Source organism: Scylla paramamosain, chromosome 36 (assembly GCF_035594125.1).
Source record: "Scylla paramamosain isolate STU-SP2022 chromosome 36, ASM3559412v1, whole genome shotgun sequence".
Lineage (NCBI taxonomy): Eukaryota > Metazoa > Arthropoda > Malacostraca > Decapoda > Portunidae > Scylla > Scylla paramamosain.
Window position 1 is genome coordinate 11,906,908 of NC_087186.1, and position 25,132 is coordinate 11,932,039.

General features: G+C 41.4%; 1 long non-coding RNA gene across 1 annotated transcript in view; it reads right to left on the minus strand.

Annotated features, from left to right (window-relative positions):
* Positions 1-24,100, minus strand: part of LOC135090996 (uncharacterized) — an 83,725-nt gene extending 59,625 nt beyond the window's left edge. The window contains exons 1-2 of the long non-coding RNA XR_010262231.1: positions 23,329-24,100; positions 22,608-22,679 (exon numbers count right to left, since the gene is read on the minus strand). This is a non-coding gene — a long non-coding RNA (uncharacterized LOC135090996). The remainder of the gene's footprint in view (positions 1-22,607; positions 22,680-23,328) is intronic.
* Between the last annotated feature and the right edge of the window lie 1,032 nt (positions 24,101-25,132).

The following is a 25,132-nucleotide window of genomic DNA, read 5'->3' on the forward strand; positions in this document are numbered from 1 at the left end:
TAAAAGAAACAAAGAAAACGCAGCAAAAATCAGGAACAAATCGAAACAAAAGCATACCAACACACAAACACACACACACACACCTTTCCTCCCGGCGAAACAAAACACACAAGAAAACGCAAAAATGAACAAGACAGTAAGAAATACAGAACCTTTTTAAAAACCACCACCACGCCCCTCACCACAACCGCACACACACACACACACACACACACACAAACACACACACACACGAAGGCTGCCTCTTTACCCTCCTCGCCCTTGTCTACCGTGTCCTCCCGCCTCCCTCAAAACATTCACACGCGATGCGAGACGAAGAGCACGAAGCACCCCCGTACCTGGAGCACCTCAGGCGACATGTAGCAAGAAGTGTCGCTCTCATTAGGGAAGAAAAATACCTTGTCCAAGTTGCTCGCAGGCGCTTGAAAATTGAATCGTCTGCGGTGCTTACGGCGGTGCGGCGGGCTCTTGAGGATGAGTGTGCTGAGGTGATGAGATGTGGAGAGGCGGGGAGTCAGGGGACGGGAGAGGGACTGTTGTTTTTATGACCTGGGTGTGGTAGGGTCGTCTCTGCTTCTTTAGGGATGTGGCGGGGGAGTGTCGGATGTGGCTTATGGTGCGCGGGTCGCGGAGGACAGGTGAGCTTGTAGGTAAGTAGCCGTAAAGTACTGTAGGTGGGTAATAGGATGGTGAAATAGGTAAGGGTGTAATTTCCGCTCGGTGGTGCCCGTCATGACTGGTGAGGGAGAGGTGGTGAGAGCGGCAGCGTGGCGTGGTGGAGAGAAGTGGCGTGTAGCATTGCAGTGACGTGTGGCATGGCTGGCGGCGCGCTGGCGAGTTAGAGAAGTGGAATGGTAGTGAGAGGAGGGAGAGGGGTGGTGTAAGAGGCAAGGGAGGGCAGGGAGATGTGGCGTGGCAGTATGACCTGTGATGTGGCTCGTATCGTGGCTCAGGGTACGAGGCGCGGCGCCATACACTGTTTGCTTTAGCCTGGCGCGGCGAGTTGTCCCTGCTGCAGCCACGCCCGGGAGAGCAGACGCGCGGGGACGTGTTTACTCGGCGTATTTGCATCTGAATATCTCAGCAGCTAATATTAGGAATGCAGGAAGAAAAAATTGTTGTTCAAATATAAATAACGTGCTAAGTAAGTCATTAATATTCTGCCGGCAAACACTTTCATTATCTGGGGGCCTTAATTACATAAATATTAACACCTTATTAAAATGCATAAAACGAAAACTTATACACCTATTATGACTGTGTTGTAGACAAAATGTGAAGTCTGAAAGTATGCGGAACGAAAAATGCTACTTTTAACATCACATTTAGCGAGGGTAGGTACTCAAGACGCCTGATTAATAATACCTGAGGGGTCAAGTGCATGTGACGCCCAGGTAATGCGTGTTTGCAGTCCTGGGGGAGGAAGAGGGGGAGCGAGATGCATTATTGCCACAGGTCAACAGCTCATCTGCTAATGGTTCAGTAATCACCATAATGCGATGTCTGCTACGCTGGGATTCAAAACCTTTAGACTTAAGTCGATCCGAGTCACTGCCGCCTCGACCCGCCGTGCCGAGTTTGAACACATAATGCAGCCTCCGATCGCATCCCACCATCTTCACCTCATCTCTCTCCCAGATGAAATGAGGCTTTCAGATCCGCACTTCACGTTGAACCAATGAGTTGACTTTACGAACGATCAATTCACAGAGCGTTTCTTATAATGAGTTCCATCCACTGCATCGTGACTCTACGTGTTCTTCATTAAATTCTTTCCGTATTTATAACTTTAGGTGGAAATGAAACACAAGCCATCACGTGTTCCAGCAAGTCTGTTGAGCTACCGGAAACAAATGGTTTTGTATTTTGTAATGATCATGAGTACAAAAGAACTTTCTATTTATCATGTCAGTCAGAATGCAGTGCCAGCGGAAGTGATTGACCTCGTGGCTCACACACACACACACACTATCCAATACGTATGCTGCCAACACCTTTTCCTTCACTACACGAGCATAATAAATGACATTAGGACCGTCCATCACTACAGGAGGGCCGGGGAGAAGCGAGGCAATAAAACATAAAAGAAGGACCATAATTAACCAAGGTACACACACACACACGCCCACACACACACACACACACGCCCACACACACACACACACACACACACAAACACACACACAGTTTATTTATCCTGTCCTTCCCCTTTACTCCCTTATTGGACAAGTGACCGGAAGCTACAAGGTGATAGAAAGAAAACAGTATCCAGCGACACACCTGAAAATTTATGCATAGGACACGTGTTGTTTGTCCAGGTACAGGCTTACAATGTTTACAGATGTTGCTGGAGGTGTGTTCCTCCTACCTGGCCAGTGACACATGATGAATTGATCCATTGTAAGGCGCGTTCATTATAAGTTTCCATCTACATCACTGCTGGGTAATGAAGTGTGCAATTAATAAAGAACAACTGAAGAATGAAAAAAATATATACTGAACTTTTGAGTTTCCACGCCAGACAAAATGCCAGTGAACTTTTGACCAGCTAGGAAAAAAATGCAATTCTATCAAAAACAGAAGAAAGAAAACAATATTCACTCGTAACTTGAACACAAATAAGTTAATAATAATTGCAGTGGTAAGGCAGAAAATTAACTTTTGAGTTTTCACGCTAAACAAAATGCCAATGAACTTTTGACCACCTAGAAAAAAAAATGTAATTCAATCAAAAGCAGGAGGAGAAAACAATATTCACTCGTAACTTGAACACAAATAAGTTAACAATAATTGCAGTGTTAAGGCAGAAATTCTCAACACAAAGGTGGAGGGAATCAAGGACAAGGAGACCGGTCGCATCCCATCGTGGTTTCAACTTCCGGTAATTTCAAAGAGTAACTCCAGACAGGCGGCGGCCTCTAATTGGCTGGATTTTCCGGGATTTAAGGCAGGATATTCCGCTTCATCGCGCCTTTTAGCTTGTTACTGCCACCATTAGTTCAGACTCCAATGACAAGATTCTCATATTAAAAAAAATATATAGAAACAAATTAAAGTAATACAATCTATTTAGGAGAAAGGAAAGAGGAAATATATAAAACGCGTAGCATTATAGAAACCGGGGAGTGAAGGAAGCTGTCCTGAGAAAATGTAAAAGAAAATGCAAGATACTAAAAACAAAAGCATTATCTTGCAGTAGACGTAGAAAATAACGCTCTTATAAATGAAGTGAATAAAAAGTATACATGAGAAAATGTCAAAACGCCAAATATCAAAGTACGTGGGAAAAACAAAAATTACCTCAAGACCACGAAAAAAAAAAAATTGGAAAACACCCCCATTTAGCGCTTAAGAGGATGGAAATTCGAGGTAATACACAAGTAGAGACAACAATTACTCAAGCTCCAGTTGCATACTCCAGCGTTTGTGAGTAAATGTCAAGTGGTCTTCCCCTCAAACAAGCTCGTTATCCCCCCCACACTTATGCAGGAGGCACCAGCCAGACATCAGCCAGCAGCGCCCTCCCAGATGATAATTGCAGGTATCAGGTAGTTCACAGGTGCCTCTCCCTCCCTGTCTCAGAATCCTCACGACACGATACAGTTTCAGAAGCTAACTCTACTCCCAGCATTGCATAACACCCTGCCAGCCCTGTCCTTTTTGTCGACCGCCCCCCTTATTCTCTCTCTCTCTCTCTCTCTCTCTCTCTCTCTCTCTCTCTCTCTCTCTCTCTCTCTCTCTCTCTCTCTCTCTCTCTCTCTCTCTCTCTCTCTCTCTCTCTCTCTCTCTCTCTCTCTCTCTCTCTCTCTCTCTCTCTCTCTCTCTCTCTCTCTCTCTCTCTCTCTCTCTCTCTCTCTCTCTCTCTCTCTCTCTCTCTCTCTCTCTCTCTCTCTCTCTCTCTCTCTCTCTCTCTCTATATATATATATATATATATATATATATATATATATATATATATATATATATACACAAAACAGCATCCATTTCAGTTCAATTTATATTAAGTTGTTACGAATAAATATAAAAAAAAATCTGTTAGCCGTTTGTCAATTAATTACACATGTTACCACCAAGGTTATAAAACCTAATTAAATGAAATATTGGGTGTCGTGTCAACACTTGTATTGTGGTAGTGTGTAATGGTGTGATTAATTAATAAGCTAATAAACAATTGTGATGCAAAACTGATTTCGAAATAGAAGTTGAAAAATAAAGGTACATCAGAAAAACGTTTTGCAATCATATTTTAATATTTAATGAATCGTACTGGTAGTAGTACCAGCAGCAGCAGCAGTAGTAGTAGTAGTAGTAGTAGTAGTGGTGGTGGTGGTGGTGGCGGTAGTAGTAGTAGTAGTAGTAGTAGTAGTAGTAGTAGTAGTAGTAGTAGTGGTAGTGGTAGTAGTAGTAGTAGTAGTAGTAGTATAGTGGTAGTATTAGTAGTAGTGGCAGTAGCAGTAGTAGCAGTAACAGCAGTAACAGCAGCGATGGTGGTGGTTGTGGAGGTGGCGATGGAGAGGCGGCAGTAGGGCTGGGGTGTTGCAGTGGTGATGGTGGTGGTGGCGGTTAAAATGCAATAGTCCAAGGGTACAACACTAATCTAATAAATAACCAGCCATTTGGACGTAGTGTAACCCGCTAACTAACTGCATCAGATTGAGTCACCACCACCACCACCACCACCACCACCACCTCGCTGTGAAACTCGATCCTGGGACGCATTTCTGATGTGCCCTGTTCCTGGAGTCAATAATTGGTTCTGATTAAAGCCCAAAGCCTCGGACACCCGGCCTGGTCACGGAGGGCTGATACCGCCACCTGCCAGCGCTCTTTTTACCTACGCGCTTGCGGGAAAAAAGGTGGCGGCTCGCAAAACATTATATCAAGCCCTCACTTTTTTTCACCACTCAAAATCGTTGCTGAAAACAATGGTATAAAATTGTGCGTATCCAACAGAACGGTTTGAGCGATTGCTTTTATGCTGTTTGTCCGTGTGTGTGTTGGAGAGAGAGAGAGAGAGAGAGAGAGAGAGAGAGAGATGAGAGAGAGAGAGAGAGAGAGAGAGTAGAGAGAGAGAGAGAGAGAGAGATTGTATGCTTTGGCTTCTCTTGATCCCTAGTTGAATGTGCAATGTCTCTATATACGTGTTTATGTATTTATCGATTTATGTGTTGGAGTATTTACATCTTACCTTCCTATTAATCTGGCTATCCATCTCTAGTATGCTGAAATGAATTACGTAGTTACCGAACCCAACCCCTCTCCCTCTTTCTCTGACCCACGTGTATCTGTTCCAGCTCCCGAAAAATTAACCGTTTAATAAAGAATATTCCCTGGAGTCAGGTGGCGGAGGCGAGTGTCCTTCTGACCAACAAAAGAGGTTCTTTCACTCACCACCTTCCTGTTATTGCATTCCAGCCAGCACCCGTGTGTGGCTGAAGCCCCGAATACCTACGGCCTCCCGACCTCCTTTCCTGTGTCCATGCTGCCGCGCGGGGGAAAGGAGGTGCAGGAGGAGGTGGAGGAGGTGGTGGTAAGGGGTTAAGAAAGTCAAGGAAGTGGAGAACTGGAGAGAGGAAGTCATGATAGCAATGGCGATGTTTATGTGTAGGTGATACTGTGTGTGAGAGGAGTGGCGAGTGTTTGTGCATCCTTGCTAAATGTTCGTCAGGTAAACAAGAGAAAAGAAATTCACCTGGACGACAACTCTCTCCTTTAACCTTGTCCTCCCGAGCGCAAAATTGTCCCTCACTCTCTTCCTCCGGGAGAGACGAGGGAGAGAAAATTAAGTTACACCATGAAAGCAGATGTGGCTGACTCCCACCTACTCCCTTCCTCCTATCCCTTCCATCCTCCTCGTTCTGCTTCTCCTCCTACTCCTTCAAAGTAAACAGTGCGACATGAGAAGGAACTAAAGGGCAGGCAGATTACATATGTGTGAAGCACGTTCTTTAAAGGCGAAGGGGGATAAAAAAGCAAGACAAAAATACAGGTGAATAGAGAAAATTACTCTCATCAGGCAGCGGGGCGCACGATCAGGTGAGCTCAGGTAAGCAGTAATCAAGGTAAACCTCTCAAGAAAGTCATTAAAGGTCTGAAAGGCACGTGGAATCATACAGAAGGAAGTGAAATGCTTGAATATCACACCATATCATACCATGTCATACCATACACGCACAATTACTTTCAAGGGATGAACAGAGAAAACGGAACGAGAGTGAGACCGAGAAAGGAGAGAGAGAGAAAGAGAAAGAATGCTCCCTCGTAAAGAACATGCCTTTTCCCTCTCCTCTTCCTCCTCCCCACCTCCTCATCCCTTATACATGGGAGGAGCAAGATCAACTCCCTTATCCATGTCGCCTCAAATATACAACGCGGTTGGGAAATACTTTTACTCTCCTGTAGTGCTCACCTCTCGAAGGAGGCGACACGGAAGGTTACAACGGCGGCAGGAGGACTGGGGGAGGCGGGGGAGAGAGGAAGTGAGGCGGGGGTTGAAAGTAAAGGGGAGGGAATTGTTTCAGTCATGTCGTGGAAATGAAAAAGTGAAGAGATGGTGAAGATTCTTTTTTTCATGAATTAACGGAGTATACGTGTGTACAGAGAGAGAGAGAGAGAGAGAGAGAGAGAGAGAGAGAGAGAGAGAGAGAGAGAGAGAGAGAGAGAGAGAGAGAGAGAGAGAGAGAGAGAGAGAGAGAGAGAGAATGATGGCGTGGAATGGAATATATGCTAATGGGTTGCAGTTCATTTGGTGGCCGTCAGCTGAGTGATTTGGGAAGCGAGTCAACATAACTACACGAGGAGTCTCTCAGAGCGAGGATCACTTGAATTGTTGAGAAGCAGCATAATTGATGAAGAGCTACAGGCTTCCAGGAACTCGGTGGAAAATTCTCTGTGAAGTTATGATACAAGGTCAATGAACGTGTTGCGAGCCTTGTTTAATCCTCAACTAAAACACACACACACACGCACACACACTCAGAAACTATCCAAACAAACAAAACTAGAAAATAAATTGTTAAATGTACTACATTCACTGGTTAAATTGAAGGGTATTAAGTATGTAAATGAATCCTTTCTATATTAGTTAGCAAAGGTATATATATGGAGAGTTACAAGGAAAAGGTATTCGTCATTATTTGAACCGCAAGTTAAAATCAATTGTCATTCTCATCTTTTCTGAAATTAATGTATATTTTTCTTTGTCCTTCGTAAAATTGTCAAGTGTTGAGAGAAGCTGCAGTGTTTGTCTTGTCTCTCGTTCCTCTTTTCATCAGTTCACAGATGAATGATAAAGTTACTCGAGAGGAACAAAGTTGAAAATATTAACTTCTTGCAGATAGTTTTTTTTTTTTTCCCCTTGCTCAAAGTTTAGGATGATATCTTGTCTTTCTTTTGTAATTTTCCTCTTTGTCTTTCATTAAAATATATTCTGTGTTTGACTAAACTATTCCTTCTCATCTTCCTTCTTCTTCTTTCTCTGCTCCCTCCTCGATCTTTAATTTTTGGTTATCACTGTTTTTACTTGCTAATAATTTTCATATTGCTAGCACCAATAATAGCTGTATCTCTTTTCCTTAGCATATAAAAAAATTGACAAATCTGTGAACTCCCTCACTACAAATATACAGTGTTACCAGATACAAACACAAACATTTTAATCGACAAGGAGAAAAGTTTAGCTTCAGAGAGAGAGAGAGAGAGAGAGAGAGAGAGAGAGAGAGAGAGAGAGAGAGAGAGAGAGAGAGAGAGAGAGAGAGAGAGAGAGAGAGGAAAGAACTGGAAGAAACACGCACACATGGAAATGGAGAAAAGACGGGAGGGTAGGAGGGAGGAAGGACGGGGCGGAAGGAGAGAGAGAGAGAGAGAGAGAGAGAGAGAGAGAGAGAGAGAGAGAGAGAGAGAGAGAGAGAGAGAGAGAGAGAGAGAGAGAGAGAGAGAGAGAGAGAGAGAGAGAGAGAGAGAGAAATACAGAGGAAGGAGGGAAGAAGGAAGACTGGGAGCAAATGGGAGGCAAACTAGGCAACGTTTTCCCTCCGTTGAGCCACACGGAGCTGCCTCAGTAAGCGGGTTACAGGGTGAGGCAAAACTTTCCTTCACTGCCTTTTTCCTCCGCCAGGACAAACACACATACTGGAACTTAACTGAGGGTTTTGCTGAATATTCTATGCATTCTCACGTCTATTAACAACGCTCTGAGGGTCTGGATTATACATGTATTTTACGGAAGATATGTAAGGTAACCATGCTTTCTTTCACTTGGGGATTATTCGAAATCTATGTGTATATGTAAGCAAGTGTACATATATATATATTCATCCTCTTTATTATGGAGTTTTGCAATACAACGCGCACTTAGGGGAGGTTGAGCAATAGTGTTATTGGTGGCGTGTGGATGACTCGCCAGTGTTATGAAGCAACGCCACTGGGAGATTGAAGGGCGATGTGATATATACGTGCCGAAACAGGACACAGGACGCCCATGGTATCTAGCGTTAATTGCTGTACTTAGATGTCTCTTCCAACGTGGCAGTCAATATGCAGTCACCTAATAGCAAAAAAAATGTCAAAGGGTTATTACAAAAACTGAAAGCTGACGATATATTAAAAAAAAAAAAAGATAATGACCGTAACATTTATGAGAATTAGTGGCTAGATCATAAAATATTCACATCAAAAGTAACGTAATCACTAACTAATCAGGTAATGGCCAAGTAAACCCGAAGGAGTACGAGACAAATTGGACAAAAAAGATGGATACGAGACAAATTGGAAAAAAAAGATGGATATGAGACAAATTGGAAAAAAAAGATGGAGTCCCAAAAAGATGACCACGATATTTGTTAATGTTACTACCTAAAGTTAATAGAAATCCGTAAAAGGCACCAATCAATAATTCACTAATCACATAATGGCCATATAAGGTCAAAAGGACAAACACGACTACTAATATGCCATGGTACTATTTTTTTTATACACAATACACAGGTGACATCGTTATTAATAAGCTCATTAACTTGTGCTTACCTCCCTACTACTCTGATCCCCACCACCTAATTACCACGCCCAGCTCTCTCCCCCACCACCCCCCTGCATCCACCTACAAGCTTCTACCCCCTGACCAACTCCTCTCTCCCTCATCCTGTCGCTACCAACTCATCACTCAAGCCTTTGTGTAATTTCGTTTTTGACACCCAAGTCACATCTTATATTTTTACTTGTTATTCATACGAGCAAGAATTTCACGTGGGCTGTGTTCATAATGAGGATATTTAGTTTTTTTTTTAATGATTAATTTGTTACATTAGTATGGTTTCCGAAATCTGACTAATTGCGTTACGATAATCACGTTCCTTCATTTGGTGGAACAGTTAAAAAGGTTGCATGTGTGTTTTATTTATTTTTTTGATAGGAGTGCGCGTGTTTAATTTAGCATTTTGTTCGAAATATTTTCATGCACTCATCCGGACCATGTAAAGGTGAGAGGAATAGATAGAAAACAAATATTCTTTTCATATGATGCTTACAGGGGATACAAAAGTAAAGACGAAAAAATGGAAACGAGTTAATTCTCTTTTCAAAAATGTTTACGGTCTTTATTGCATGATGAACTTATATAAACTTTCCCTCCTCTTTAAAATCTCCCCAAACTGCGAATAAAACAAGTTACAAATGCAGACGTCGACGCAGTTTTTCTCAGGCGCATTTTTATGACTGACCTTATCTATGATTATGCCAATTTTCCCCCGCAATCTGCCCCGACAAGTCTTGATTCCTGGTTCCGTGTGTCTCCGCCGTTACTCGCACTTAGAGCTTACGTATGAGAAACTCGTACGACTTAACGACCACACCGACGCACCTGATTGTATGGATGTGCCGCAATACACACCCACACAAACACACAAGCGCACACAGACATCCAATAGTAATCTAACATCACTTACAAAGCTACACACACACACACACACACACACACACACGTTTACCTGTTTACCTATACGCAATACTCCGCCTTACATCGCTTAATTATATCGTCTACAGGAAACCGATAATTAATCTAGGTGGAAATTTATCTCAACGCGTTGCTGTTGGGGCTGTCCGTAACGCCTCTTTAACACCAACACGGCCATGACAAAAGTTAAACCTAAACCCAGCTTAATTTAAACTTGTGGGCAAAGTTATAGCTTCTCAAGAAAGGAGGAGGTGGAGGAGGAAGCAAGAAAAAATGAAAAAGGATTAACCAAGCGTGTGTGTGGCAGAGTAAGGCATATAAAAAAAACGGGAGGAGAGGAGGAGGAGTATGAAGATAAATGTTTGAACCGTGTCAAGGTGTTTCTCAACTCTTTTTTTCTCTCTCTCCTTCAGCGACTCCCACACACACTTCCACTTTCATTTGTATTATTATGCGTCGGCATTACGCATTTTATTGTCGCATTTTCACTACTTGACTAAGAGAGCACGTACAAAATTACATTCCGCTCACACTTGCTTTTTCTGTCTTGTAGCTCGAGAAAAGAAAAAAAACGCTTTTTTTAATAAGTGAACGACAAATTAGTGTGATTCGTTTTCCGTGACATGCAAAATATAGCCCACAGAGAAAAAAAATAGTGGCTGGTTTATAATTACGGAAAAGCTTTTTTATGGGTTCTATAGAGTGGCAAGAGTAAGTTACTCAAATTATGCACGTCTGACAGGAGTTATTACATTCCCAACACCAGAACACTCGTACAAAATTAATATATATATATATATATATATATATATATATATATATATATATATATATATATATATATATATATATATATATATATATATATATATATATATATATATATATATATATATATATATAATTATATATATATATGTTACAGTCAATACCTGAATCCAGACAATTTGTAAAGTGACTTATTTTTTCAGGCAATTTGTGAACTGCCTGGTTAGGTTAGGTTAGGTTAGGTTAGGTTAGGTTAGGTTAGGTTAGGTTAGGTTAGGTTAGGTTAGGTTAGGTTAGGTTAGGTTAGGTTATAACCTAACCTAACCTAACCTAACCTAACCTAACCTAACCTAACCTAACCTAACCTAACCTAACCTAACCTAACCTAACCTAACCAGGCAGTTCACAAATTGCCTGAAAAAATAAGTCACTTTACAAATTGTCTGGATTCAGGTATTGACTGTAACATATATATATATTACACAGTTATCTATAGCAATATTAAGATTAACGAAATAGGGATAAGTAAATTTACATATTGAAGAAAATGAAGGAGATCATGAAATGCAAGGAAGCCTGTTGTTATCTATGAATGATTACAATCTTGGGAGTGTACTTAATGAGGTAAATCTAAGGTTATAGTGTGGTTGTAAGTTATAGAATAGGTTAGGTTATAGTTAAAGCTTTGCTAAATTAACTCATTCCTTATGCATATTCATGTGTCAAGGGAATTATAAAGATAGGTAAGAGGGAAAGAAGGTCAGGAAGAAACAAGCCTCTTTTGGATCATCACGTCTACAGCTGTTTGTTCACCCTGTGCTTTACTCAACGCACTGCAGGACAAGGTCAATATTCTGAAGTAAACAACAAAAGGCGAGACATTTGAGGTCAAGCAGGTAAAGGTACAGGAAGGCCGGGCCGTGGGTGTACCCTGCGAGCAAAGGTACACACACCAATGAATGTTGGGTCAGGGCGCGAGGGAGCAGGAACTGTGTGGGACAAATAAAACATGGCCAGTGTGACTCGCTGTGCATAATTCAAGAGTAATGTTTTTCCTCCATTCTTCCCTTTAATAATAAATCAGAGGCAACAGTTAAAATATTGCCTCAAAAACTGCAACGCCAACCCAAAAAGTTAATATAAATATAATAGCGGGGAGAGAGAAGAATGGGTACTGCGTGCTGAATCTCTCTCTCTCTCTCTCTCTCTCTCTCTCTCTCTCTCTCTCTCTGATACCCCCGAAACAATATAACAACCAGGATTTCTATAACTAACACAGAAGATTGTACAGTCTTAGCATCATTGCCTATTCTCCTTTGCAGTTTCCTGATGACATGAATAACCACCACAACATCCTAATCTATCCTCAAGCATCACTACCTTCTCTTCCTACCACGAACAATACTTTCTTTTTCCCACCATTACTTCATACGTAAAACATAATCTGAATTACCTGTCTCTCTCTCCTTCCCTCTCCCTCCCTCCTCGCATATTTTTCTTCCCTTATCAATATATTCGCTTTGCCGTCACGATGGATGGCACATATTTATCCATTTCTTCCCTCTCTTATTTATATTCCGGCCAAGTATTCCGTGAGTGACGTTCCTAAAGAATTTTTTTTTGCGGCCGAGGCTCCGATAAGCGTCATGTAAATACATTTCTCTTTTCCATTGTTTTTATGATAAGCTTTGGGCATTCGTCGAGACCGGGAGAGGAAAGTGCTTTTTTCTTTTATTCTTTTTACTTCTTGTTGAATTTGTTGACCTTAATTTTGGTGGTGGCCCAGAGAGAGAGAGAGAGAGAGAGAGAGAGAGAGAGAGAGAGAGAGAGAGAGAGAGAGAGAGGAGAGAGAGATGAGAGAGAGAGAGAGAGAGAGAGAGAGAGAGGTACAAAAATAAAACACGCGAGAGATAGAACGAGAAATGAAGCGGTAACTTAAACAGACTTGCTATTGATAAAGCCACAATCACTTACTAATTTCTTGATTCCTGATTACCTGCCGTCACGCCTCCTGACACCCACTACCTGTAATCAAGACGCACAGGTGCCACCAATATACCTGTAATTAACAAGTATCTTTTTAATAAATACCAATTTTTACTGTTTTCTAATTAGCACTGATGGTTAATTAGCTCTAAATTTATGAGGAAATAGAGCAGTGAGGCGGCGCTTGGCTGGATCCGAGCCTTAATGAAGCCCAGGAGTCGAGGCTTCACTCATCCCTGAACCGCGAGAATGAACACAATCAACAGTCTCGGCTTTACTTCCCAAATGAAGGGAAAAGGTGAGGCTGCATATGAACGGTGCGCTTCCCTCACCAGCGTTCCTGGGTATGAGGTGCTCAGGTGGGCAAGGCAGGTAAGCTTCGGGGGAAATTTCGCCCAAGAATATTCCTTCACAAAAAGATAGAGAGAGAAAAAAACACCCAAAATAATTTTCCGCAATGATATTTTTCCTTATACGCAGCCTAACTAGATGTATCATTGTGGAAATAATTATCTACTCTTATGCAAATTTTATCCATGCAGGTTTTTATTAAAGTTTCTCCCAAATTAATTGCCTTCCATGACCATTTTCTTTAATTCACCAACATAATATAGTAACATCATTCAACTTAACCTAACCCATTCTAATCTAACAACCTAATTCAACTTAATCTAACTTTACCTAACCCAACCTAACCTAACTCATAAAGCGAATATTTTGGGGGAGAAATCTTTTGGGTAAAATTTGGGTGAGGGAAAGGAAAATAGAAAAGTCACTAAGCAAATTAATTAATGCATATATCAATCAGGTAGAGACGCGTGCCCTGCAGTACCCAAGCCTCCCCCAGCAGGCAGCATCACCACACCACTACGTCAAGGTTAATGCCGCCCAATTATCGCCCTGCCCAGTAATTCCCTGCATGTATAATAACCCGAGTCATTATTTCCTATTGATTTCCCGCTGGTAGATGGATGGCACAGAATTACTCACTGACCCCCTCCCTCCCTTCACCCCCTTGATGGATAAACAGGTAAGTCACCCCACACCATAACTTACATTCCTGATAACAATAATAACCACGAGGTCACCTGAGTTATTTCCGCTGTTAATTGCTTAGGCGTCGAAATATTTTTTTTTTTCTTTTTTTTCTATTTTTGTAGTGGTGAAAAATTATCCAAGTGGAATTATTTGATGCTATTTCTGCCTAGAAAGTAAATGTTTGCCTGCTACATTTGTTCACATTTTTTACACATATTTTCTTTTTTTATTATTATTTTCAGGTTCGCTTTCTAGTCTTTTTTTTTTTTTTATATACGATCGTATTTAAAGATCTTTATCCGATGTTCTTTTTCCGTGGATTTCAGAAATGTTAAGAGGAGAACTTCACATATAAGCAAAATAATTTCAACACATCCCCTTCTATGTTAATTACTACACTAATACACCAACACAAGAACATGAAATAATATCCGGTAAAAAAGTACGGGATTATCATTTAACTAATCACTTACAAGAAAGTAATCGTCCTTGATTTCATAACCTCCGTAGAGTAACAGTTAATTATATAATGGATTACACCTGTTGTTTTCTTCGATTTCCCTTTAACCTTTTTACGTTTGCTACTTTCCTTCACTCCTATGTCCCACCCATCATTTCCATCCTGTATCGTTTCTCTTCCCCCTTCTTTCCCACCTCCCCCTCATCTGGTGCCTTTCTCCCATCTCTCCCTCTTCCCTTCCTCGTCCTCCTTCCCCTTCACGCTATCATCTCACATAAGCCTTAAACAAATTTGCATAGTGATGAGCCGGGAACCGACATACAGCAGTGTAGGAGCTGCTGAGGGGGAGGGGGGAGGGGTAAGTGTATTATCTAAATTAATTATGTTTCTGGTATGAAATTAAGTTAGAGTCATTAGGCTCATACGGTGAGCACATTATTTAGGGATTAAGAGGAGGAACGTTCCTGAAATAGCCATGATTTAATAAACATTCATAAGTTGTTAACAGTTTCACGTGCGCTGCGTTTCTTTAGAAAATCCTATAACTTTTTACACACCTCCCATTTCCTTGATTAGCTGAGGAGATCATGTAACACAGGCAGACACACGCGGCTGAAAATTAAAGTAATCCTTGCACAAAATTACGTCTCAACTAAAAGCCAGATGTGCAGAGAAAAATTATTATAATATGCAAATTTGAAATCACATTCGACAAAAATAGAAGAAACAGCGAGTGAACATTAAAAAAGGAAAAAAAAAAATGAAACTATATGGAGTACTATTACTGAATATAAGTCTTTCCAACATGTCACCAGTTTCCTCCATCATCTCCTCAACATTCTTCACGTCAATATCTCGCTCATTTAATTCTCCTTAAAACAAAACCTTTAGACAGAAAATAAAAGCAGCATAAGCCACGTTCCATATGTGACCTGTAACCTTTGACCCAATACACCCTCCCCTCCCTGACTCTCGCGGACACACCTGCCTCATGCGTTAGTTACCTGGACACAACCTAACAGGTAAGGGAGGAGAGACGCAGGGCAGAAGTGGGATGAGACTCAAGTTATTTTCAACACTCACTACGCTACTCGCCAATAGAAAATGTGAGAGGTAGTTATAAATTAATTTGCAAATGCTGGACTTTTTTTAATGCATATTTCTGTCCGTCTGGTCGGTGCAATAAAACGAATCCCTCCTTTTAGCGAGAGGAAAGTATTTACGTAACAAGATATCAACTTACGGAAGTATGTCATGCCTGATCATTAATATTCTATGTAATTAATGCAGGAAAAAGTTACCCTGTACATTCCAATAAACTTAAAATCACCAGAACCTCTCAAAAAATAAATATATATATCAGAGTAAGGATACCAAAAGTACATTTCGTACCCAAAGTATATTCCAAAGTACAATCTATTCATCATTAATCCTCGACCTTATGAACTAATTAAAATTTTAAATGCCAACATGTGAAAGGGCACGCCTACCACTTTTTTAGACAACCTGACAGGTGAAGAAAGCAACTTCGTGTCGTCGGTCACAACACCAAAGTTCAAACAATGACCTTCGATACTTATGAGCGTAATCAGTGCTTCCCTGAACTTCAAAAGATCATTGTGAAGAACAGGCAGTAAAACAAAGACAAAAACAATAACAACAACAAAAAAAACAATCGGAAGCAGCTTCTATTTAGGAATAACTTCATCCATCCTTTCTTCACTATTTTCGAATTTCTTCACTTCTTTCTACAATCAATTAACATTTTTCCTAAGTTTTCCCTCTTTTCTCACGCTTCGCTCTTTTCTTTTCGCCTCTTCACACCTTTCAACCTCATTTTCACCTCCTCCATTATTCTTGCAACTTTGCTCTCTCTCTCTCTCTCTCTCTCTCTCTCTCTCTCTCTCTCTCTCTCTCTCTCTCTCTCTCTCTCTCTCTGTTACGGTCTTACCCCTTACTTTCCTTTCCTCGCCCCTCTTCATCTCTTTTTTTCCACTCTTCACTCTCCCTCGGTTATCATATTAATGGCCTGCCAAGTTTATCCGTGGCAGGCAGGCGGCTCTTGACCTCTTCCAAGAGATTTTCAAGGTCAAGGGGCAAAGAAAACTTACTCCATCTCAAAGAAAACTCAAGAAAAGTCCGTGTAGAAATATAGGAGAGAAAGGAAATTTACTTATATACACTCCAAAGATACGGAAGATAGAGGGTAGAAAAGTGTTTGGAAAAAGATACGTTTGTTTTATTTCTCAGCTCAAAGAAAATAATAGACAATATGAACAAGAAAATAAACTTAATTCGAAAAAGAAATGAAAATGTGAGAAAGGAAAAGATGGACGGATGAGAGAAGAGAGAAAAAAGAATAAAACACGAAAAGAAACTGAGCAAATTAAAAAGAAGTAAATGTGAACAGGAAATGAAACTCAATTCGATGAGAGAAGAAAAGAAAATTCAAGGACAAAAGAATAAAAACACGAAAACACAAGCAATTAAAAAAAATAAATAAATAAATAAATAAAAGCCCACTGTAATGTTGATGAAATTAGACAAATGACATAGTAACGAATATAAGCTTGTAATATAATCAGAAAAAAGAAAAAAAATTACAACTAACACTAATACTTATGTCTAATTGGCTTAATTAAGGGATGATTACCCAGGCACCTGGACATACCGACAACTAGGAGGCAGAGTGCAGATATAATCATCATTGCTATTAAGTCTATCACACCATAATTCCAAACTAATTACTATCATTAATACAAAAATAAATCACTGTCTAATAGGATCAGTCATTACTATTATCATATTATTATCATATTATTATTATTATTATTATTATTATTATTATTATTATTATTATTATTATCATCATTATTAATATTAATTATTATTATTATTATTGTTCATAAACGCAGGACACGAAACAAAGACAAACACAAAACACACAAACACAGACACAGACGCGCTCGCACACACACACACGCGCACACACACACACACACACACACAGTAAAACACGGAGGCTGACATTTAACAATCAATTTAGTGTTGAAATACCAACCAATCTTTGCCTAAAGAAAAGAAAGGAGAGAGAGAGAGAGAGAGAGAGAGAGAGAGAGAGAGAGAGAGAGAGAGAGAGAGAGAGAGAGAGAGAGAGAGAGAGAGAGAGAGAGAGAGAGAGAGAGAGAGAGAGAGAGAGAGAGAGAGAGAGAGAGAGAGAGAGAGAGAGAGAGAGAGATTCCTAAGCCTATATATTACATAATGACATCTCTACTTGAATCACCCTTATATATTTTCTCTAGTATTTTCCCGCTGCCGTGTCTCTTTCAATAAGTGAAATACTCGTTAAGTATTACTACAGTTGTTCCCACCGGATGTTTATTTCAGGATGCTTTATCAACTTCCTCGAAATATGCAATGTGCGTTGGTTGTAGTGTTACATTGTGTTTTTACTTTCTGTGTATATTTAAAGGTGTATATGTGAAGGTGCGGCATGAATCATATACTCACATAGCGGAAAGGAAGAGAGAGTAGAAGGAAGATAGTGAACCGTAACGTATCAGCGGTTAAAACAAGGAGAGGTGAAAAATAACTAAGACATATCGAGAAATGCACAAGATAATGGAAGAGAGACAGAGAAGAAAAAATAATAATCCTGGACATTAAAAGAGTAACACATTTGATTAAAAACAATGAAAAAAAATAAAATAAAAAATAAAATCGAACACTGCATTAAAAAAAAACTCGAAACTCACGAAATTCTAGCAAATCAAAAAGAAAAATACTATAAATCAAACCTACAAATGAAACCGAAACCTGAACACACACACACACACACACACACACACACACACACACACACACACAGACAGACACCTGAGACGAGCAATCACACGAGGCTTGTTTCTCTTCCCACCTCGCCTCTTCTCATCGATATCTCCAGTCTTGTTTTTCGTCGGTCAAGCAAAGGTTTCTTTCCTGATACTGTGAAGCGTGAGTAATCGGACTCAGGGACTTGCAAGGAGGGGAAGAATCATTACCTATGACTTCGGAAATGCCTGAGGGAGTCGCTGAAGAGAGTGAATGAATGGTGATGGTGGTGAGTTGGCAGCTAGTCCCTTTTGATCTGAGGTGATGAGTGTGTTGTGGTACGTGTTGGCATTCAGGATGTGCTAGTTTCCAGTCTCTCTCTCTCTCTCTCTCTCTCTCTCTCTCTCTCTCTCTCTCTCTCTCTCTCTCTCAATATCTCACAGTACCTACCATACCATTGTAATAGTTCCCTCCTCGTCTCTCTCCTCTTTTCTGTTTGCTCTGCCTTCTTCGCTCCACTTGTTTCTACTTCCCTCCAATTTTCCTCCTTCTCCTCCTCCTGTTCCTCTATTTTCCATTTCTATCTTTTTTTTTTCGTTTTACTTTTTATTTCTCTGGTTTCCCTCCTCCTACTATAATGTTTCTCTTGAGTCTCCACGTTCGTCTCTCTCTCTCTCTCTCTCTCTCTCTCTCTCTCTCTCTCTCTCTCTCTCTCTCTCTCTCTCTCTCTCTCCTTGCAGTTCCCATGGGAAGCAAACAGCTGAGTGGTTTGGAGTGGTGAAGCGGAGGAGGAAAAGGAGAGAGAGAGAGAGAGAGAGAGAGAGAGAGAGAGAGAGAGAGAGAGAGAGAGAGAGAGAGAGAGAGAGAGAGAGAGAGAGAGAGAGAGAGAGAGAGAGAGAGAGAGAGAGAGAGAGAGAGAGAGAGAGAGAGAGAGAGAGAGAGAGAGAGAGAGAGAGAGATCTACTACATTTCAAAATCAATCACAAACACTTTACTACTCAAGAGCCTCATTTGAACAAGCAACCATGGTAATGACAGACTCGCCACTTCTCCCATCATCCATTGAAATTACTCTCCCTTGTCATAATGAATAATTGGAGGACACTCTCTTGTATACACACCCTTACATGGAGGCCTATTACACCGTGCTACACCCTGCTACGCCCTTTTAACTCAATGAACCAGGACAATGAATCTCTCTTCTCTCCCAGCAGCATCCCATCCTCCATCCTCTGATTTCTCCCCTTTCCTTTCCCCTTCACTTCGTCCCTCTCAAGCTTACCGCCTCCATCAGCCAGCTTTCCTTTCCTCTGTCCTCCCTTTCTCTCTCCATCTCTTATCCCCTTCCTCTCCCTCCTCAATCCGCCCTCACTCCCTCTCCTCCTTTGTCCACTATCCTCCTCCCCTCCTCCTGCCTTTCGCAATCCGTCCTCCTTCACTTGCTCTCCCATTTTCGGCCCACCCTTCCCTCCTTCCCTCCCTTCCCCTTAGTCTTGTCTACCTGCATTGTCCCCCTCTGTCACCTCCCTCTCCCCGCCTGTCCCCTTCCCTGTCCATCCTCATCCTGCTAAGGCTACTACCTCGCTCTCTTCCTCCGCCTCCCTCCCCTTCGTCATCTCCCACAGCGCCTGTCAGACACGCAGCTTCCAAACAGCAAATGGATCCGGGAAATCCCGTCTGTAGTATTTCTGTAACAACAACGCGCGAATACGATTGATCCTTCAGTGCGTTGCTTTGCCCTGAGAGGCCTCGCGAGATCAACAATGAGGGAGGACAGCCTGAATGGTCTCGCCTTGATTGCAGCTCACCAGGGACAATGTTGCACGCGATGTAGCCGAATGCACTCTATCACACGCACACCAAGGAAGAAATGCCGATCATTCTTCCGTCTTGCGGGAAACGCTGCGTGCGTCGCTCACTGTGAAATGTTTTTTTTCTTTTCCTTTTTTTTATGTTAGATTATGTGCTTTCTACTTCAGCATTGATCTCACTATTTTTTTTTTTCGTTTAAGATGATAAAGTATATACACTTCCTACGCTAGGTTTACTTTCATATGACACACATGACACACTGTGCGCCTTTTACTTCCGCATAAAACGTGCGCTTTATTTTTAAGACGATAACATGAACGCTTCCTACATCAGCTTAGTTAGTTTTCGTTAAAATGCGAAGTCCATTTGCAGCTATAAGAAAAAAGTATATATCTTAATTTTTTTTTTCATATTGATAACAGCGTCGCTCCCACAGAATATAAAGAATGTATATAAAACTCTACTTTGAAAGCATTATACATACTTTGCCCTAATCTACTTATTTACTCATCAAGTAAGAGTAACAGCTAACAAAAATGATTTCGTCAGAGAGAGAGAGAGAGAGAGAGAGAGAGAGAGAGAGAGAGAGAGAGAGAGAGAAACACACATACGAAAGGAAAGGAACAAAGACTAACACAAAAAGCAAATAAAAGACCAGACAAGAACACACACACACACACACACACACACACACACACACACACACACACACACACACACACACTCTCCTTCACATGCGTCCCTTTGTGCCTCCTTAGGGATCGGCTCCTTATGCCCCTTAATGTCCCTGAGCGGCAGGTGTAGTGTCCACCTGTTGCCGCGCCAGATAATACAACGCCCTGCACCTGTTGCTCTCGACACACCTGAGCACCAAGTCATTAGTGGAGCAGGTAAGATGACGCTTCTTCTCCACCCCCCTCAAGCATTCACAACCACATCTCATCCACTTCCGATATTGTGTGAAATCCGTCTCTCTCTCTCTCTCTCTCTCTCTCTCTCTCTCTCTCTCTCTCTCTCTCTCTCTCTCTCTCTCTCTCTCTCTCTCTCTTCCCACGGGACGTTCATTCATACGTAATTAACTACATTCATATCTGAGTATTTCGCCCTTTTAGTATGTGGTCTCTCTCTCTCTCTCTCTCTCTCTCTCTCTCTCTCTCTCTCTCTCTCTCTCTCTCTCTCTCTCGCTCGCTCTCCCCCATTTTTTTTCTCTGCCAAGCGTATGAATTTGGTGAGTAAATATTCCCTTTGAAGTTCGTCAATATTCTGCCTTGGCCGCATTAATATTCTGTAGACATCGATGTGTTTGGTTTAAATCGCAAAAGAAAAAAATAAATAAATCAATGAATTCCCTGGATAGCCAAATGGATGCTGCACATACTTCTATAAATAGTGACTTTACTCATTATTAAAACCACTCGTATTCAGTTTTGTAATGTTCTGATGCTGAGGTTTCGTATTTTAGTCAGATTTCTCAGCTACATCCCTTGTTGCTGGATGGGTCGGTAGGTGGGGAGAAGCCTTCACTTACAAGAGGTGATAATGTTTGTTCTTCCATTGTGTTCCTTTGCGTTATGAAATAGTCAAGTTCGGTAGGTAATATATCGTACATTTAAAGTACTACTACTACTGCCAACTTTGCCCTTCATCAATAATAATACGTGATGTGTTGCTGTGGCCTCAAACACTTATTGTGATTTATCAGCACTGGCAGCAGGTTACTCGCCTCAGGGAGTGGAAACGCGTCGCGGGTGAGTGGCTTCGCTTAGGGCTTCACTTACTCGATATTTCATTTCCCCAGGTAAGTGTCGCTTCTCGCAAGGCAGCATTATTCCACTCCGCACATTGCCAAAATGAATACTTTTCTGGCACAAGGGAAGATTTTATGTCGTGATAAGTGATGCGTTTGTTTGTCATCATTAAGATCTGAAAGTTTTATAGATTGCAACATTTGATTCTCGCACACCTAAGGAAGGAATCAACTTTTTTTTTATCATTAATGACTCTAGGCGGTGAAACTTGCAGAAACAAAGATTTCCCGTATTATCAAGGGCACAAAAATTAAAAATTCCTCAGTATTTCGCTTAGGAGAAATCAACACAAGCAGGAACAACCTCTTCCGGCATTAAAGATAATAATGAACGTGAAAACTGATAATATTCTCCGTTATCAGTAACAGATAAGAGATACGTAACGCTATCGCACTGGTATTTCACTCTGAAGGAAACCGTACAAGCAGGAAACTTAGCGACGGAATCTACATCGAGTGTCCCAAGTGGCGGCATGGGAGACACTCAGGCGACACTCACGAGAACAGTGAGTGTGGAAGCGGAGACTGAAGATACCATTGAGATATTGAGAGTCATTAAGATGGAGCTGCGATGAAATGAAGACTGATTCCTCGCTATCGACTGACTGACAATGTGTACAAGAGTATATGCACATCTAAGTTGAAAATAAATAACTGAATAACTAAACAAATAAGAAGCAATGCCGCAGTTCTTCAACACAGGAATAATTTGCAGCAACTCTTACAACTGAGATAATACAACACCCGTCACTTAAGTTAATGATCAGTTACTAAATAAATACTCATTTTCAACCTTACTAGAGCAATCAGTGTCCTTAGGAATGCAATGTGCTCAGAAAGCAACAATATTAATGGCAATGATAATATGGCAATAACACAATAACAAAATATAGGTGGCGAGTCATCCCACTCTTTACAATATCAGCAGGCATAATTAATTACACTACAGGTGACACTAATGTCTTTCCACACTTACGTAATCGCAGCATCGTGTTGGCGGGCAGAGGAACAAGACACCTTTCTCCTTTTCTTTACGTTGCACTTGTACCTGAAATAATTAAATGATTAAATTAGTTTAGCTTCCCTCATTGTTCGGTTCCGGGTACATGCTTAGCAATACACACAAGCCACGTAAGACAGGTAACAGAATACACTGAAATACGAGGATCAGGCATTACTAAACTACGTATGCGCAATGTCCGCCCGCCCGCCCGCCCGCCCGCTCTCTCTCTCTCTCATCTCTCTCTCTCTCCTCTCTCTCTCTCTCTCTCTCTCTCTCTCATCTCTCTCTCTCTCTCTCGAATATGCGTGCAATGTAATACCCGCTCAACAACTAAAAAAAAAAAAAAATTGTAGGTTTAAGCGCTTTCAACTTTATGAAATTAAATACCAGTAATTACCATTATTTTTTACAAGTCTGTTCCCTCCACCCGCCGCCATAGTCCAGGCAACACAGCAGCTCATTTGACAGCACAGATTAACGTAACAAACTGACAAATCTACAAAACACTGCGTACATTCTCCACAAACATCAACCACGAACAGAAAAATTAACATAAAACACGTACACCAATCCACGGCAAGACTAATAACAGAAAATAAGGATCAACAAGTATGGCGGTGAGTGAAGTGAAGGAACCATCATATTTAACCAGCATTTCTGTGTTTTTAAGTAATATCAAGGGGTGTTTACTTACTTCACAAGGGTGCTGGTGTACCTCGCCTCCTCTGGACACCGTGAAATAGCTCTGGAGCACGAACAACTGGAGAAATTCACAAGAATGTAACTCCGTCTCCGTCCTGCGTCATTCCCTTGTACAGAGTGGGGTCTTGGCGCCGCCCTGCGGTCCTGCTGTTCCCGCCAGCTGCCTGCTGCGCCGCACGTAGCCACTCGTTCTGTTATATTCAGCCCCGTACTGCCTCCTCAGGTAATGTACAAGTGTATATTGATGTCAAAATATGTATGAATGACTGATCTTGATGAAGAGACAGGTAAAAGTCGTGTATATTAATGTATTGCGTCGTATTTAGATATTTTTGCAGACTGTGGTCCGGTTGTTTCAAGTGGGGGTTAATGAGGGGGGAGGGGCGGTGTTGTTCGGCTCGTTTGGTAGTTATGACGAGTTTCTACATTTCTGCAAGTTTCCTTTGATGTTCTGATATATGTGTGATGTTTGTATTGATATGGAGATGGGTAAGAAAATGAAGGATGTTCCTCTATATATTTTGTATTGTCTAGTGTTTGAATGGTTTAGCGGGCCGCGGTTTGTGGCGAGGCCAGCTGATAGTGAAGGATGTTTTTCCGTCAATTATTAGCTATTACAAGTCGCGAATAGTGTATAAGTGAATGTGAAGGTATTTGCCTTGCCATAGAGATAGAGGAGAAGGGTGTATATCGTGTATTTCTGTGTATTTCGTGTTGTTTGTATGATTCAGCGGGCCGCGGCTGGTAAGGTTTTGTTGGGAGGCCGGTGTTTGGGATGGACGGAGGGAGGAAGGATGTTGGTGGTGGTGGTGGAGGGTGGATGGGGGGTGCTGGTGACGGTGGAGGGTAGGTGGACGGGGTGTTTGGCAGGGGTGGAGGATGGGGGGGCCTGTTTGTTGGTGAGATAGGTGGAGGAATGGTGGAAGGGGAATAGCAGTGGGTGGAATGAGGGGTTCACGTCGAATTAAATGTCCATTACTGTGTTTTTATCTACTTCCGTAGGGAGTGGGTTTGTGAGAGGGATAATTAATGTGTATGTGTGTTTGATAAGTGATGACGAACAGAGACTCGGTAATATTGTCTAGACAGTGTTTGTGATGTCATTTAATTTAGATTTGTTAACCAAGCATGATTATCCAAGCCATTTAACTTAACCGTCATGTATCTCTTACGACAAACTGTCTCGTAAGGGTCACTAGGTCTGCTGCTGTTTATTCTCGTATATTCCCCGTATGGTCAAATTTGATTCTCACCACTTTGATTTGTTACGACACAAAATCTATCTTGTATTCGGTGATTTGCCGGAGTTAGATTTGGATCACACAGCAGGCTTCCCAACCCTTATTCTATTATGATGCCGTGGCTGGAATCCCAGATATGAGGCCCTGGCGCTTGGAGAATTCAGCTGGCGGGCTTGGTGATCAGGGGAGGCGGGGAGAGAGGTAGACACAAGACGACACTAGTTTGTTTTAGATCCTCCTCGCTGAAATCTTGACTTGTACATAAGATACAGGCATATAAGTATACCATAGAGAGTTACGGAGGCTAAGAATATGATAATGAGATGTTCAAAGCATAAATGAAGAATTCCTGAGAGCATTACCAACTCGTGAGGTATGATGGATATAAATTCCTTTTAATACTAAATGCATACATAGATGGTAGAAATACTTAAATGTGATGAACCAGTTAGACTAATTCCCCACTGATAACGTGAAGTCAAGTGTTGGGAGCTGAAAACGAGGTGAAAATAACATGCATGAGTCAATTCGTAGTTGATAATGCCAAACTCACAC